This window comes from Macrotis lagotis, chromosome 1, assembly GCF_037893015.1.
Source record: "Macrotis lagotis isolate mMagLag1 chromosome 1, bilby.v1.9.chrom.fasta, whole genome shotgun sequence".
Classification (NCBI taxonomy): Eukaryota; Metazoa; Chordata; class Mammalia; order Peramelemorphia; family Peramelidae; genus Macrotis; species Macrotis lagotis.
This window is the reverse complement of record NC_133658.1, coordinates 98,632,405-98,647,428: the sequence shown is the minus strand read 5'-3', so window position 1 is coordinate 98,647,428 and position 15,024 is coordinate 98,632,405. Positions and strand designations below refer to the sequence as shown.

General features: G+C 32.8%; 1 protein-coding gene across 6 annotated transcripts in view; it reads right to left on the bottom strand.

Annotated features, from left to right (window-relative positions):
- The window catches only part of SOCS5 (suppressor of cytokine signaling 5), a 144,746-nt gene that overhangs the window by 34,122 nt on the left and 95,600 nt on the right, over positions 1 to 15,024 (bottom strand). For all 6 annotated transcript variants that reach the window (XM_074205285.1, XM_074205293.1, XM_074205272.1 and 3 more), the window contains one exon: positions 5,281 to 5,414. The gene's annotated coding sequence lies outside the window, so the exon portion shown is untranslated. The remainder of the gene's footprint in view (positions 1 to 5,280; positions 5,415 to 15,024) is intronic.

Sequence of the window (15,024 nt, the reverse complement as noted above, 5' to 3'; positions counted from 1 at the left end):
TCCAGGAAACAGAAGCAGGCGGAGCCAGTAAGCAGGAGCACCCAGACAACTGAGCCTTGAATGCTCAGCCAAGATAGGGGAGTGGAGAGAGACTTCCGAGCTCTGTCCTCTGTACCTGGAACAGGACTCTGGGGCTCTGACCACATTCAAATCCTGATCTCAGTCTAGGCCCCCCAGAGAACAGCAGGGCCCTCCTACCTCAGCCCCGTGGCAAAGGGGTACATTTGTGGCCATCCACAGACCAGGAGGGAGGACAGAGCCTCACACACTGAGATCCTTGTGGGGGGGTATTCCAATAATACTCAAAAGCTCAGGAAGTACCCCAAAACCAGGCACAGGCTGGGGAAATGAGTAAACAGAGAAAAAAGAGGAACACCATTGAGAAATACATTGTCTATGATCCCAAGAAGGATCAAAATACTCAATCTGAAGATGAGGAAGTCCAAGCTCCTGCATCTAAAGACTGCAAGAAAAACAGAAATTGGGCTCAGGCTATGACAGAGCTTAAAAAAGATTTTGAAAATCAAGTGAGGGAGATAGAAGAAAAATTTGGAAAAGAAATGAGAGGGATGCAGGAAAAACATGAAAAAGAAGTAAGCAGTTTAGCCAAGGAGATCCAAAAAAAATGCTGAAGAAAATAACATGTTAAGAACCAGCATAGGTAGAATGGATAAAACAGTTCAAAAAGTTACTGAGGAGAAGACTGCTTTAAAAAGCAGAATTGGCCAGATGGAAAAGGAGGTAAAAAAAGCTCTCTGAGGAAAACAAATCCTTCAGATGTAGAATGGAACTGAGGGAAGCTGCTGACTTTACAAGAAATCAAGATACAATACTTCAAAACCAAAAGAATGAAAAATTAGAAGAAAATGTAAAACATCTCATTGAAGAAACAACGGATCTGGAAAACAGATTCAGGAAAGATAATTTTAAAATTATTGGGCTACCTGAAAGTCATGGTCAGGAAAAGAGACTTGACATCATTTTAAAATAATTTCTACAGGAAAACTGCCCAGATATCCTAGAAGCAGAGGGCAAAAATAGAAATTGAGAGAATCCACTGATCTCCCCCAGAAAGAGATCCAAAAAAAAAAAACAACTCCCAGGAATATTATAGCCAAGTTCCAGAATTCCCAAGTCAAAGAGAAAATATTACAAACATCCAGAAGGCCACAATTCAAATATCATGGAGCTACATTCAGGATCACACAGGACTTAGCAGCAACTACATTAAAGGCTCATAGGGCTTGGAATATAATATTCTGGAAGGCAAAAGAGCTCGGAATGCAACCAAGAATGAATTACCCAGCAAAACTGAACATACTCTTCCAGGGAAAAAAGATGGACTTTCAATGAATCAGGGGAATTTCAAATGTTCCTGCTGAAATGACTAGAGTTGAACAGAAGGTTTGATCTTCAAATACAGGACTCAGATGCAGCATAGAGAGTGGCAGAGAAGGGTAAAATATGAGGGACTTAATGATGATGAACTACATATACTCCTGCATAGAAAAATGATACTGATAATACTCATGAGAAACTTCTCATTTAATAGAGCAGGTAGAAAAAGCTTTTATAGATGAAGCACAGGATAGAGCTGAATTTGAAGATATAATATATTGTAAAAATGGAGTTAATGGCTAAAAGAGAAATGTAATGGGAGTAAGAGAAAGGAGAGGTGGAATAGGCTAAGATATTTCATATAATAAGAATTTTTTTGAAGGCAAAGGGGAATGAGGGAAACTTCGCTCTCATTGGAGGTGCCTAGGAGAGGAAACAGCATATATACTCAATGGGGTATAGACATCTACAGTAAGAAGGAGAGAAGGGGGGGATGTGAGTGATGGAGGTGAGGGTGGATCGTGGGGGAGAGTGGTCAGATATAACACATTTTCTTTTTTACTTCTTGCAAGGAGCTGGGATTGGATGACCTGTCTGGGATCACAGGGGTAGGCAAAATTGACTACAGTTTTCTTTTTCTGATTTTAACCTGGTTCAAGTATCAAGACCATATTTTTATCATGGAAGAAATTTGTAAGGATATTTTTTTTTATTATTTTCTTCCAAAAAGTTTACTTTTGGGCCTTATTTTTTTAATATTTCATAGAATTTATTTGTGAACCCGTAAGATTCTTGTGTCCACCCTCCTCTCCCCTGCCTACCCCAACCCTCTTTGGGAATTAATGTATGGGAGTTCAATAATTTCCACTTGAGAATTCAATTTTTCTGCGATTGGGTTATTTAGATTCTTTATTTCTTATTCTATTAATATTTATCTAATATATCTATATATCTAGAATTAGCAGTTTTGTTGTCATATAATTAAGACAAAATGTCTTTTTTTTTTTGGCAAAGCAGTAGGGTTAAATGACTTGCCCAAGATCACACAGCTAAGCAATTATTAAGTGTCTGAGGCTGGATTTGGACTCGGGTGCTTCTGGCTCCAGGGCCAGTGCACCACCTAGCTGCCCCTATATCCTTTATTTCTTCATTTTTTAGTTTTTTTTTCATTTTTATACTGTCAATTTGGTTTCCTTTTCTCTTTTATAAAATCAAATGAGTTGATGGATTATCTAAGGTCTTTGGTTTATAAAAAATAGCTTTCAAATTTTATTTATAATTGATTTTTTTGTTTTCAATTTTGTTAACCTGTTTTTTAACTTTAGGAATTTCTATATTAGTGTTTAGCTGAGATATTATTTATTAGTTTTCTAGTTTTCTTTTTAGTTGCATGCCCAATTCACTGATCTGATCCCCCCCCCCCCCACTTCTTGCTATGAAAACATTTTGAGATATACATTTTCAAGAAATTCACTTTGGCAACAATATCACTGTCAAATGGTTCTACAACATTCCTGGAAAAGTAGTCATCTAGTCTCTACTTGAAACACTTCTGACAAGGAAGTCTCAACCTAAATAAGACAGCTCATTACATTTTTGGAGAACTGTTATTTTTAAGAAATTCTTCCTTACATTGAACAGAAACTTTCTTTTGTATAAAACTTCTAGACAAAATTTCCCTATGAACAAGTTTAATTCTTTGGAGGAAAAAGAAGTTCCTTATATATTGGGAGAAAGAACTCATGTACATACCTCCTGTACCATTCCAAAGGATGTCCCCTAAAAATTTCCAATGTCCTTCACAAAATATGATGAGCAGTGTTCTGCAATGAAACTAAACATTCCTCTCATTCTTTCAAAGGCAGCATGGCATTGTGTGTGTGTGTGTGTGTGTGTGTGTGTGTACAAATAACACTGAATTTGAACTCAGAAAGACTTATGTTTGAAACCTCCTTCATATTCTTCCTAGATAAGAAACCCTTGGCAATTCACTTGACTTTACTATGCTTCATTTTCCTCGTCGGCAAAATGGAAAAACCTCTCACAAGGTTGTGAGGAACAAATGAGGTAAGTTTGCTTTGCAAACCTTAAAGTGCTATATATATATATATATATATGTATATATATATGTATGTATGTATGTATGTATATATATATGAACTATTATTGTGAGCTACTATTATGATTATACTGAGGTTTTTGACTTTTACATTTCCTGAGTACAAGTCATACCTTCTACACATGAACTTTCTTTCATCCCACTCCCTCCTAAAACCATACATTTACTATTTTTTGCTTAATTTAAGTGTAAACATTTATTCCTGTTCAATTTAATCTTGTTAAATGCAGTTTGACTTGTTACAGCAAGTCAAGATTGTTTGACTCCTGACTGATATTTGCTACCCTCAACTTTCCATCATCCAAAAATTTTATAAGCAGAATTAAGCTTTTATTGAAGTTATTAATAAAAACTTTGACCTTAACTTCCCTCTTCTGACCCCAAACAAGCATTAAAGAATTCAGAGGAAAGAGGTGACACTGAAAAAAAACATAATACACAAGAAAAGTGGCCCTATAGAACAAAGAGGGGGAGTAGTTTGGAAAATGGTAAGGAAACCTGCACTTCCCCCCCCACCAAAATCTAGCCCTTTTCTCTCCCCTTCCCTTATATTAGTTAAGATTTAGTTCTAAGTTTTCGACTCTGAAAGTCCAAGAATAAGTGAATGTTTTGAGGTTTTTTTTGGGGGGGGGGGAGAATATGGAGAGGAAGAGGAGGCTGATAAGTTTTTGGATATTTCTTCTTCTAATAAAGAAGTTTCTTACTTTTAAACTTTACCCATTCAACTGTAACTTCTAGTCCAATTGAGCATGAGCATTTTGGCCTAGCCAGCAGTTCCACCCCTGACACAACCAATAAAAGTCTTAAAATTTTGCCTAAATTTAAAAATAACACAAAAGTCTTAAACTATGGCATAACTTCTGTGCCACAACTGGAAATGTCTTCTCATATGTAACATCTGTCCAATTGAATATTTTATGAATCATTTGAACTCTTGTACTGTTTCCTAGGAAACATTTTGGGAATTCAGATATTCAAAACAGTCTGCATTCCTTGGTCCTGGCCAGCACAGTACAGATTAGCCATGCTTAGTTTATGTTGTAGATTAGCTATAATGTCAACTATGTTCTTGGTTTTTGTTTGTTTGCTTTTTTTATTTTGGTTCCAAACTGTTTCAGACAGATTGATGCCTCAAAATTTCAATTTTCTTCTATTAAACAGAAAATTGCAATGTTTTATTCTCTGACTAGACAATTTTTTTACAAGTACTATACTGATTTGAATGTTTTTATTGAAATTCTTTTGATCTGACCAGTTCCATTAGATAGCCTGACTGTCCAGCACTACATTATACACAAGAAGGAAATTACTGGTGGCAGTATGTCACCAGTAGGGGTAGGATATTTACTATGATAGATTCATGATGTCAGTGTTATAAATATTCCTGCCAATTGAAGTTTCAATTCCTCCATGTCTTGGTCTATAATAATTCTTGTTCATGTCTTTTTATAAATTATTCCCAAGAAGATGAACCAAATATCCAAGAGATATTACTCTTATGTCCATATTCTCAATAGATAACTGATCTAACCTTTCTGGTCATACTCACTCCCCTTGACATTTGTCATATAACTTGTGCTCAAGTAATTGGTAATTATATTCTATAGCAAGTAGTTTGAGAATCACTAGAAGTACTACTTTGCACTATTTCAACAAATATGATCAAGCCCAATTTCTGCCTCAAATCTGGGTTCCAATCATTTTCTTTATCTAGTTCCTATCACAAATTTGAAGTGCCTTCTAGATGCCAGGCCTTGTCTTGCTTGGGGAAATGTCCATAATGTTAAATATGCATATCCACACTTATAACTTTACCCACTTACTTTGATGGTTCTGTAGTTCATGGATTTGAGCACTCCAACAATACAAATCACAACCCATCCATGCCTTCTCATCTGAGCAACTCTTGGTCATGTTGTCTTCCTAACATAGTGGGGCTTTCTTCTACATCTCCACTCTATATAGGAAACAAGAGAAAAAACAGCTGTCAGTCAGGCTACTTCCAGGGTTGGTGTGCTATCCACTGTGCCACCTATTTGCCCCTTTTTATTTCTTTTTGATAGGTTAAAGACTTTAATCTTGATTATCATCTGCCTTCTATTCAGCCACAGCAGAAATGGAAGGGAGATGCAAAAAGACTAAGGACCATTTTGTATTCTTTCTTCATGACACTGGGAAAGTTTCAACCTCATTAAGGTCTTAATTTTTTTTCTCTGTAAAATGACGCAACTAGACCAAACTAACTCTAAAATCCTTTCCAAAATTAAAGTCCCATGAGTTTTATAAATTGCCATGGTCAAAAAATTCATCACCTGGTACCTAGCCTATTAATGATGAATCTCTCCTTACTTAGCTAGGCTGGCCCTCAGAATGCAGTCTATTGTAAGAAATTACCTTAAAATAGTATGAAGTCACAGTGATAGAGCAAATTTAAACCAAAAAAACCCCAAATCTATAAACAAATCCCCAAAGTTATTGCTTACAAAAAAAAACAAATAAACCAAAAAAAAAGCCCCTATTTATAAATTTAAATACACTGAGAATTAAAATGGGACCACTGGGTGATTCCAAAAAGGAGTTCCATTCACACTATAACACAAAACAAAAATAAAGATTTATAATGTTAAAAGAAAAGGAAATTACATTATGTCTAAAGGAATCATAGGTAATGAATGAATCTGAATATTCAACATGTCATAGAAATTAAATTCATATAAGAAAAATTAACTGAGTTGCAAAAAGATATGGATCTAATAAAGAAAATGTAGAACAAAATAAACGTGGAAAATTTAAAAGCAAAAGATTTAGAGATTCATCAGAAAAGTAACATTAAATATAAAAACTCATGTGGCATGGGCAAAGAGAATTTAAATACATTAAACATATATTTTATAAACCATAATTCAATAAAGAATAATAACATAGGGAGTGTAAGCAAAAGGCAGACTTGAGAAAAATTAATAATAAAATCCTGAATAATGACTGTATCAAAAAACAAATTAACAGAAATTATAATTATGTAAAAGACGTCAATGATGCAACAGACACCAAAATTTATGGGTTGAAGTTAAAGCTATTTTCATAGGAAAAATTATGCTAAGACAGAGTAACAAAATAGAAAACACATTTAATAAACTGAATATTCAATTTAAAAATAAGAAAACTAACTGAACATCTTTAAAATCAGAAACTAATTTGAAAAACAAAATATCCAGAAACTAATTTGAAAACCAAAATATCACAGAAACTACAAAACTAAAAGCTGATTCTTTAAAGGACTAACAAAACTGACAGAAATTTTTACCTAAAATTAACAATATCAAATAATTATGGAAACTGGACTAGCTATAAAGGAAGAAACAACTTGACTTGGTGCTCAGTCTCAGTCCATTGCTAGAATACAGAAGGAACTGCTATTCTATGTTCCTGGCTAGCTCCTTGCCCAGATCTTTCTGATTTTCTAAACTGTCCTGGCTTAGAAAAGGACTCATTTGATTTTGACTTACTGCTCAGGCTTACTGCTAAATCTGGTGTGTTTTCCAGGGTATTGTGAAAGAAGTGTGCTGGGGAGAAAAGGCTTTCTTTCACTCTACCATCCTGGCTCTGCTCTATTTTTGATGACGTGTTGATATATTAGATAATCCCAGATAAGTTGCAAAGAAAATAATGAGGCCATTAATTTAATAGCTTCAGTAAAGGCGTAATTATGAAATAGATTCATGAAAATCAATAGCATTTCTATAGAGTTGTAACAAGGCCCATGAATAAATTAATATAAAGAGAAGTTTCATTCAAAGTAACCATAATATACTTAAATTATCTGAAACTCATTCTATCAAAGCACACTCAAAATCCAGAGAGAAAATTACAAAATGTTCCATAATGAAATCAAGAACCCAATGAATCTTCAATTGTTAAAAAAAAAGATCTAGGAAACTAACCAAAAAACTCAACCATAAAAAAGTAATTCTGAAACTCAAGGTTACCAAAATAGAAAGGGGAAAAAACCAACCCAAAATATTGAATTAAACAAAACTAGAAGATACTTTTAAAAAAATGAAACAGAACAATAAACAATTAGCTGATTTGGTTTTAATAAATAGGAAAATCAAATAACCACTATCAAAATTTTTTTAAAAAAATGTGATTTCACACACAAAAAAAGAAGTAATAAATTAAATTTAATGGAAATGTCCTTGCTCAATTTTATACCAATTTAAGGAATGGATGATTATATAAAAAAATCTAAAGTGCCCAGATTATCAGAATAAAAAATATATTATTTAAATAATTCAATCTTAGAAAAAGAAACTTGCACAGACCATAACTGAACTCCTAAGAGAATAAACCCTGGGACCAGGTGGCATTACAAATGAGTTTTGGGGACAGTTAGGTGGCAACAGTAGACAAAGCACCGGTCCTGGAGTCAAGAGAACATGAGTTCAATTACAGCTTCAGACATTTAATAATTGCCTAGTTGTGTGACCTTGGGCAAGTCACTTAACCCCACTGCCTTAAACAAATAAAATTTTTAAAAAGATTGAAAAAACAAGTGAGTTTTATCCAATAGTTAAATACAGTATGACAAAATTAAAAAATTAGGAAGGGGATCCTATAAAATTTCATCTATGATACAAAAATGATTTTGAAACCTAAAGAAGAAGAATCAAAATGAGGAGAGAACTATAGAATAATAATCTCTAATTAATACTGATACAAAAGTGTAAATAGTATTAAAGAGCTACATCAACATATTACAAAAGATTATTGACCAGACTGGCTTTATACCAGAAATGTAATATTAGCTCAATTTTAGGAAAATTTTTAACATAATAGACAAAGTTAATCACAAGAACTACAAATGGTATATTATCTCAGTAAGTGCAAAAAAAATCTTTCAAAGATACAACCATTTAAGTTATATATTAAAAAATCATTTATAAACCAGAATACATAGTAATAAGTGGAATTGACTTAATTTTTGGGTGATGGGATGCAGAAAGACATATTGGACATGGCCATTGTAGCAATCTGTTTTGGTTGACTGTACATATTATTAGTCATAAGGGTTTTATTCTTCTCTTGGTTCCCCCCATGGAGAAGGGGAGGCATAAAGGGAGAGAAAAGAGATTTCTGCTCATTGGAAAAATTAAATTAAAATATTATCAAGTTAGTATTATATATATATATATATAATATATATATATATAAAATGGAGCCAAACAAGAAGTCTTTTCAATAAAATTAGGAAAAAAAGCAAGAATATTTATTATCACCATTACTATTTAGTACAGTATAAAAATGCAAGTTACAGCAAGAAGAAAACAAGAAAAGGAAATTAGAGTAAGCACATAGGCAAGCAAAATTACCATTTTGTGCAGATAACACAGTTGATTTGTATGAACAATGGAGTATCACCTAAAAATTAAGTAAAATAATAACAGTAAAGTAGCAGGATATAAAATAAAAAAATCAGCATTTCTATATATTGCTAATGAAACTCAGCAGAAATAGAAACTCCATTTTTAGAACTACGTGGTATTTAAAATATTCATGAACCTACCTACTGAGACACACACAGAATACAAGTATATTCTTTACAAAATAAGACAAGTAACCAGATAAATATTAATTGTTCATGGATGGGCAGTACTAATAATAAAAATGAAAACTACTACTTACATTAATTTACTTAATCAGTGTCATATCAAACTACCAAAGCATTACTTTATAGAGCCAGAAAAGTAATAAGATTCTTCTGGAAGAATAAAAGATTAAGATTCTCAAGAAAAATAATAGGGAAAAAGATGGGGAAAAATAGGAAGAGTCCAGAAATATCAGAAATCAAATTGCACTATAAAATAGTAATAATCAAAACAGATTGTTACTGATTGAGACATAAAGGTTGAACAGTGGAACAAATTAGGTACACAATATAAATAAGTAATGGGGAAACTAGAAAAAATAGAGGATAGAGCCCTGGACCTGGAAGTCAGGAAGACTTGACTTCAAATCAAGACTCAGGTACTTACTGGTTGTAGACACTGAGAAAGTATTAACCTCTCTTTACCTCAGTTTCCTCTTCTGTAGAATGGTGACAATAAAGGCACCTACCTCTGGAGACTGTTATAGGATCATATGATTTACTAATTGTGAAGCACTTGGCACTAGAGCCTTGAAGCTTTATATAAATTCTAGGTATTATTATTATTTTAAACAAATAAATAGTATCAAAGTGACTGATAAATCCAAAGACCTCAGTTATTACGATAAGGACTCACTATTAGACAAAAACTGTTAGGAAAACTGGTAAGTAGTCTGGTAGGTAGGTAAGAAGCTAGATACAAACCAACATCTCATGCCATATATAAGATATTTCCAAATGAACACATGCCTTAAGACATAAAACATGATATCATAAACAAAATTAGAAGAGCACAGAAGTAACTGTCTTTCAGATCTACTGACAGGGAAAGAATTCATGACCCAACAAAAAAATAAAGAACACTCAAATTAAAATGGACAAATTTAATTCCATAAAATTAAAAATAGCAGTTATCAAAACAATCTGCTACTAGCATAAAAAAATAGGCATCAAAGAAAGAGACTACATGAGGAAAAATCATGAAATTGTACTCGGTAATTCACTGCTAAGTAACTCAGAAAAAAATCTTCATAGCCAATTTCTCTTAAGTATGGTTTTTAAGATACATAAAGACATGATTTAAATGTGTAAGAATAGGAGCAATTCTGGTCAAAGGATATTAAAAGACAATTTCTCAAGAAATACAAATCAAGAGTCACATGAAAATGTGCTCTAAATCACTAATAATTCAAGAAATGCAAATGAAAATAACATGGATGTTTTACTTCATATTCATCAGATGCAAAGATGACAAATAAGGGAAGATAGCAAATTTGGGAAGAGCAGAGTTGCTGATTAGTTCAACTATTGTATAAAAGAATTTAGAACTATGTCCCACAGTTAATGAACCCAGCATATCCTTTGTCTTTGCTATACTTTTGCCTTATGAAAGGAGGAAAAGAAGCATATACACAAATATATTCATAATAACTTTTTTGGTAAAGAACTGGAAGCTGAAGGAGGATCAATGGGGGAATGACTAAACAAAAATATGATAGAAAATGTGATGGAATATTAATGTGCTCTAAGAAATGACAGAAGAGAAACCTGTTAAGATGTGTAAGAACTGATACAGAGAAGTCAGCAGAAAAAAGAGAACAAAGCATACTATCACAGCATTTTTGTAAAGACAACTCAGAAAAACTCATCAACACAATAATCAACCACAATCCAGAGAGCTAATGCTATTCACACCTCCTGACAAAGGGGTGATGGGATGCAGAAAGACATATTGGACATGGCCATTGTAGCAATCTGTTTTGTTTGACTGTACATATTATTAGTTATAAGGGTTTTGTTTTTCTCTTTTTCCCCCATGGAGAAGGGGAGGCAAAAGGGAGAGAAAACAGATTTCTGCTCATTGGAAAAATTAAATTAAAAATTTTTCAAAAGAAATTGTATCAATACTATCATATTGGCCAAGCACAAAATATATCAGAGGGTTTCTCTTAACTTGCAGTTACTGTGATTCACTGAATGACCTTCTATTTGGAGTTTCTACTATATTATCTCTAAGGAGGAAATTATCTCTACAGAGGAAGGAAATGATCTGATAGAATCTAGTATTTTATCTTCTGCAGGTTAGAACAATGGGATATGAAAAGTAAGAAATTAACACAGTAAAGAGTTAGATTGTATTATTTATTCAGTTTTTATGTCTGATCTGTGTCTATAAAATAAAATTGACAAAACAATAGTTTTAATTTACTAATTTACAAATTGAATGTCATACCAAGCAAACTATCAAGTAAGGAACTTTAGAGTAAAGCATTAGAATATCAAGAAAAACAATGGAAAAAAGTAAGAATAAAGTGAAAATAGCACTTCTAGACCAAAAGCAGCCATCAAAACAATCTGGAATTGGATCATAATTAGAAAAGTAATTTAGTGAAACAAACTAGTTCAAAGATCTTGAAAATAAAAGGAAAACTGAAAAGAAATTGGCAGAAATTAGATTTAAATGAATATCTTATGCATTTCTCACAAAGATGACCTGAATAATAAAGATTACATAAAAAAATCAGAAGCAGTTAGGTGCAACAGAGGCCAGAACACCAGGCCTAGAGTTCAAATCCAACCTCAGACACTAGCTACGTAACTCTGGTTAAGTCTTAACCCTGTTTGCCTCTGATTCTTTGTCTGTAAAATGAGTTGGAAAAGGAAAATGATAAACCACTCCAGCATCTTTGACAAGAAAATCCCAAATAGGATCATGAAGATTTTGACACAGCTGAAAAATGACTAAACAACAAAATTAGTTACAAAATTAGTCACAGTTATATCTAAGGGGCTAATTCTTAACCAAAGAAGGAATAGAAGTAGATAAAATAGATTAAAATTTTTGCCTGAACAAGATTAAAATAACTAAGATAAAAGAGGGAGTCAGCTGACTGGAAGCAAACTTTATGTCAGTTATCTCTAATAAGGGTCTGATATTCAAGATATAAAGACAACTAACAGAAACATGTAAGATTTAAAAATGGTTCCCCAATAGGTAAAATGATTAAGATATATAAACAAATAGTTCTCAAAAGAATCACAAGCTATTAACAGCTATATGAAAGAATGATGCAAATCACTAATACGAGAAATACAAATCAAAAGAACTCTGAAATTTTACCTAATATTCACTATATTTGCAATGATAACAGATGGAAATAACAATATTAGATGCTATTAGTGGAGCTGTGAATTAGCATAAGCATTTTGAAACCATGTTAAAAGTGATTAAACTATCCATACCCAGAGATAACATTACCAGACAAAGATCCCATAAAGGTCAATAATGTGAAAAAGAAAGTATCCATGATACACCAATATATCTATATCTATCTATCTATCTATCTAATCTATATATCTATATATATACATATAGATATGTATATAGATATATAGATATATATGTAGGAACAGGGAACTGGAAACAAATAAAGCTAGTATCTACTGAATGAGGAATAACTGAAAAAGTTGTAGGACATGAATATATTGGAATATATTGTGCTGTAAGGAAACAATGATCATGACATACAGAGAAGCATAAAAAGACAATGAATTGATGCAAAAAAAAAAGAACAAATAGTTGAAACAGCATATTCTGAAATTATAATGACCAAACTTGCCCTCAAAGAAGATAGATGAGGGGGCGGCTAGGTGGTGCAATGGATAGAGCACCGACCCTGGAGTCAGGAGTACCTGAGTTCAAATCCTGCCTCAGACACTTAATAATTACCTAGCTGTGTGGCCTTGGGCAAGCCACTTAACCCTATTTACCTTGGAAAAACCTTTTTAAAAAAAACACCCTAAAAGAAGATAGATGACCATAGTTCCCTTCTTTTTGCAAAAGTAGGAAACTGTGGTCACGGAATGTTGCATATATTTGCCCCATATGTTGGGTTAGTTTTGCTAAACTTTTCGTGGGTAAATAAGAGAGGGACAAAAATAAAGGGAAATCTAAGTACTGTAAAAACCTGAGGTAGTAATACAAAATTTTTTAAATCAAAAAACTTAGCTGAAGATTTTAAGGTACCTCTTCAAGAATTAGCCAAGACTAACAAAAAAAGGCATAAAAAAAAGAATTTAAGAATTTGAATTGTTAGTAAAGTTAGCTATGTCTCTAGTGATCACTTAAAAAGAATATACAGTCAATCCTCAACACTCCAATTAAATTTCAACAACTTTAAGCATCCACATAATTTATTAGTAATGTCATTTTCATGTATTCATTAGCAGTCACTTTTCTTTTTTTTTTTTTTTTTTAGGTTTTTGCAAGGCAAATGAAGTTAAGTGGCTTGCCCAAGGCCACACAGCTAGGTAATTATTAAGTGTCTTAGACAGGATTTGAACCCAGGTACTCCTGACTCCAGGGTCGGTGCTCTATCCACTGCGCCACCTAGCCACCCCAAAAAGTGAGTATTTCTTAAATCAATTGTGTTATTAGCATTAAAAAAAATTACAGAATTCTAGGGAATTACTTGTGAGAAAAATGTTTTTTCATGGTATCACTTTTATTTTCTGTACTACATTTTGTGGGTTATTTCAAGGTTTCTGTGTTAGAAAATGTGCGTATTATCAGAAATAATGCTTTGTCCTACAGACTTGTATATGCAGAAAAGTGCATTTTCTATAATCTCTAGGGAAACATTACAGTTTTTGCTGTTTTTGAAAACCTAAACCCTCATTTCTCATAGGGTTAATATATCAACATGAAGATCGACTGAATGTTTTTGAATTGCTGATGGTACCTTTGCAAAAACTGTCAGTGGGCTATACTATAACCTCAAACAAAAACAGAAAAAGAATTATTAAACAGATCCATTACTTATCACAATGCAATAAAAATTAATATCAATAAAAGGGCATTTGAAAAAAGATAACTTAAATAATACTCAAAAATAGAATGCAAAAGAATATGTGGATCAAAGAATAAATTATAGAAAGAAATAACAGGCAATTTTAATAAAGTGACAACGATAGAAAATAACACAACTTTTGAATACAAGCAAAGTAGTTCTTAGGGGGAAAACTATCACTTTATAAACTTTCATCATCAAAAGAGAGAGAACAATTTAATGAACTGGAAATGCAACTAAAACAACTAAAAAATAAACTAAAAAACTTCAAGTCTCGTTCCCAGCAAATAATATTCTTTCAGATACTTAAAGACAATTCTTATAATGATGCTCCCAAGGCTTCTCTTATTTCCTTCAATTAATCCTATGATAAGATAGACCTTAAAATCTTGAACATGACTTATGAAAAAGCTTTATTGGTAGAATGTTAAATTAAAAAGTCTTCAATGGCAAAGGAAAACAGGAGAATAATAGATCACTACCACTTAAGATAGTGGCCTTTTGGATGAGTGGAGCAATGAAGAAATCATTTCCTAGTGAAGTATCAGGCAGAATCAATTTCCATAATCTGGACATTTGGGTGATTTTTTTAAATCTTTCTTCACTTTCACTTGTCATATTAAAATCCATCACTAAGAATCATAAAGTCTTCTTTTGAAATCTCTTTTGCATTTATCTTTTCTCATGTCTGGAGACATTCAGGAATAAATACTATGGAATTCACAAATCTGAGACTGGTTAACAATAATATTTTTTAGAGGCAAAACTAACTTCAGAGATGATTTTTCAAAATACATGTCAAACTAGAGGCATGGTATGGTACAGGGGTCAAAGTGCTAGATTTAAAGTCAAAAGATGTAGGTTTGAATCATGGATCTGCTACTGAGCATTTTGGTGCAACTTTGGACAAGCAATTTATGACCAGAAAGGATTCCCCCCTCTAGGTCAAAATCTATGATTCTAAGGTCCCAATTACTTTTAAGTAAAAGTATTTAATGATCATAGATCAAAGGTGATATATCCTTAAGAAGATTACCCAAACCACCAAGATTACCCCTCCTTCCCATCTGCCC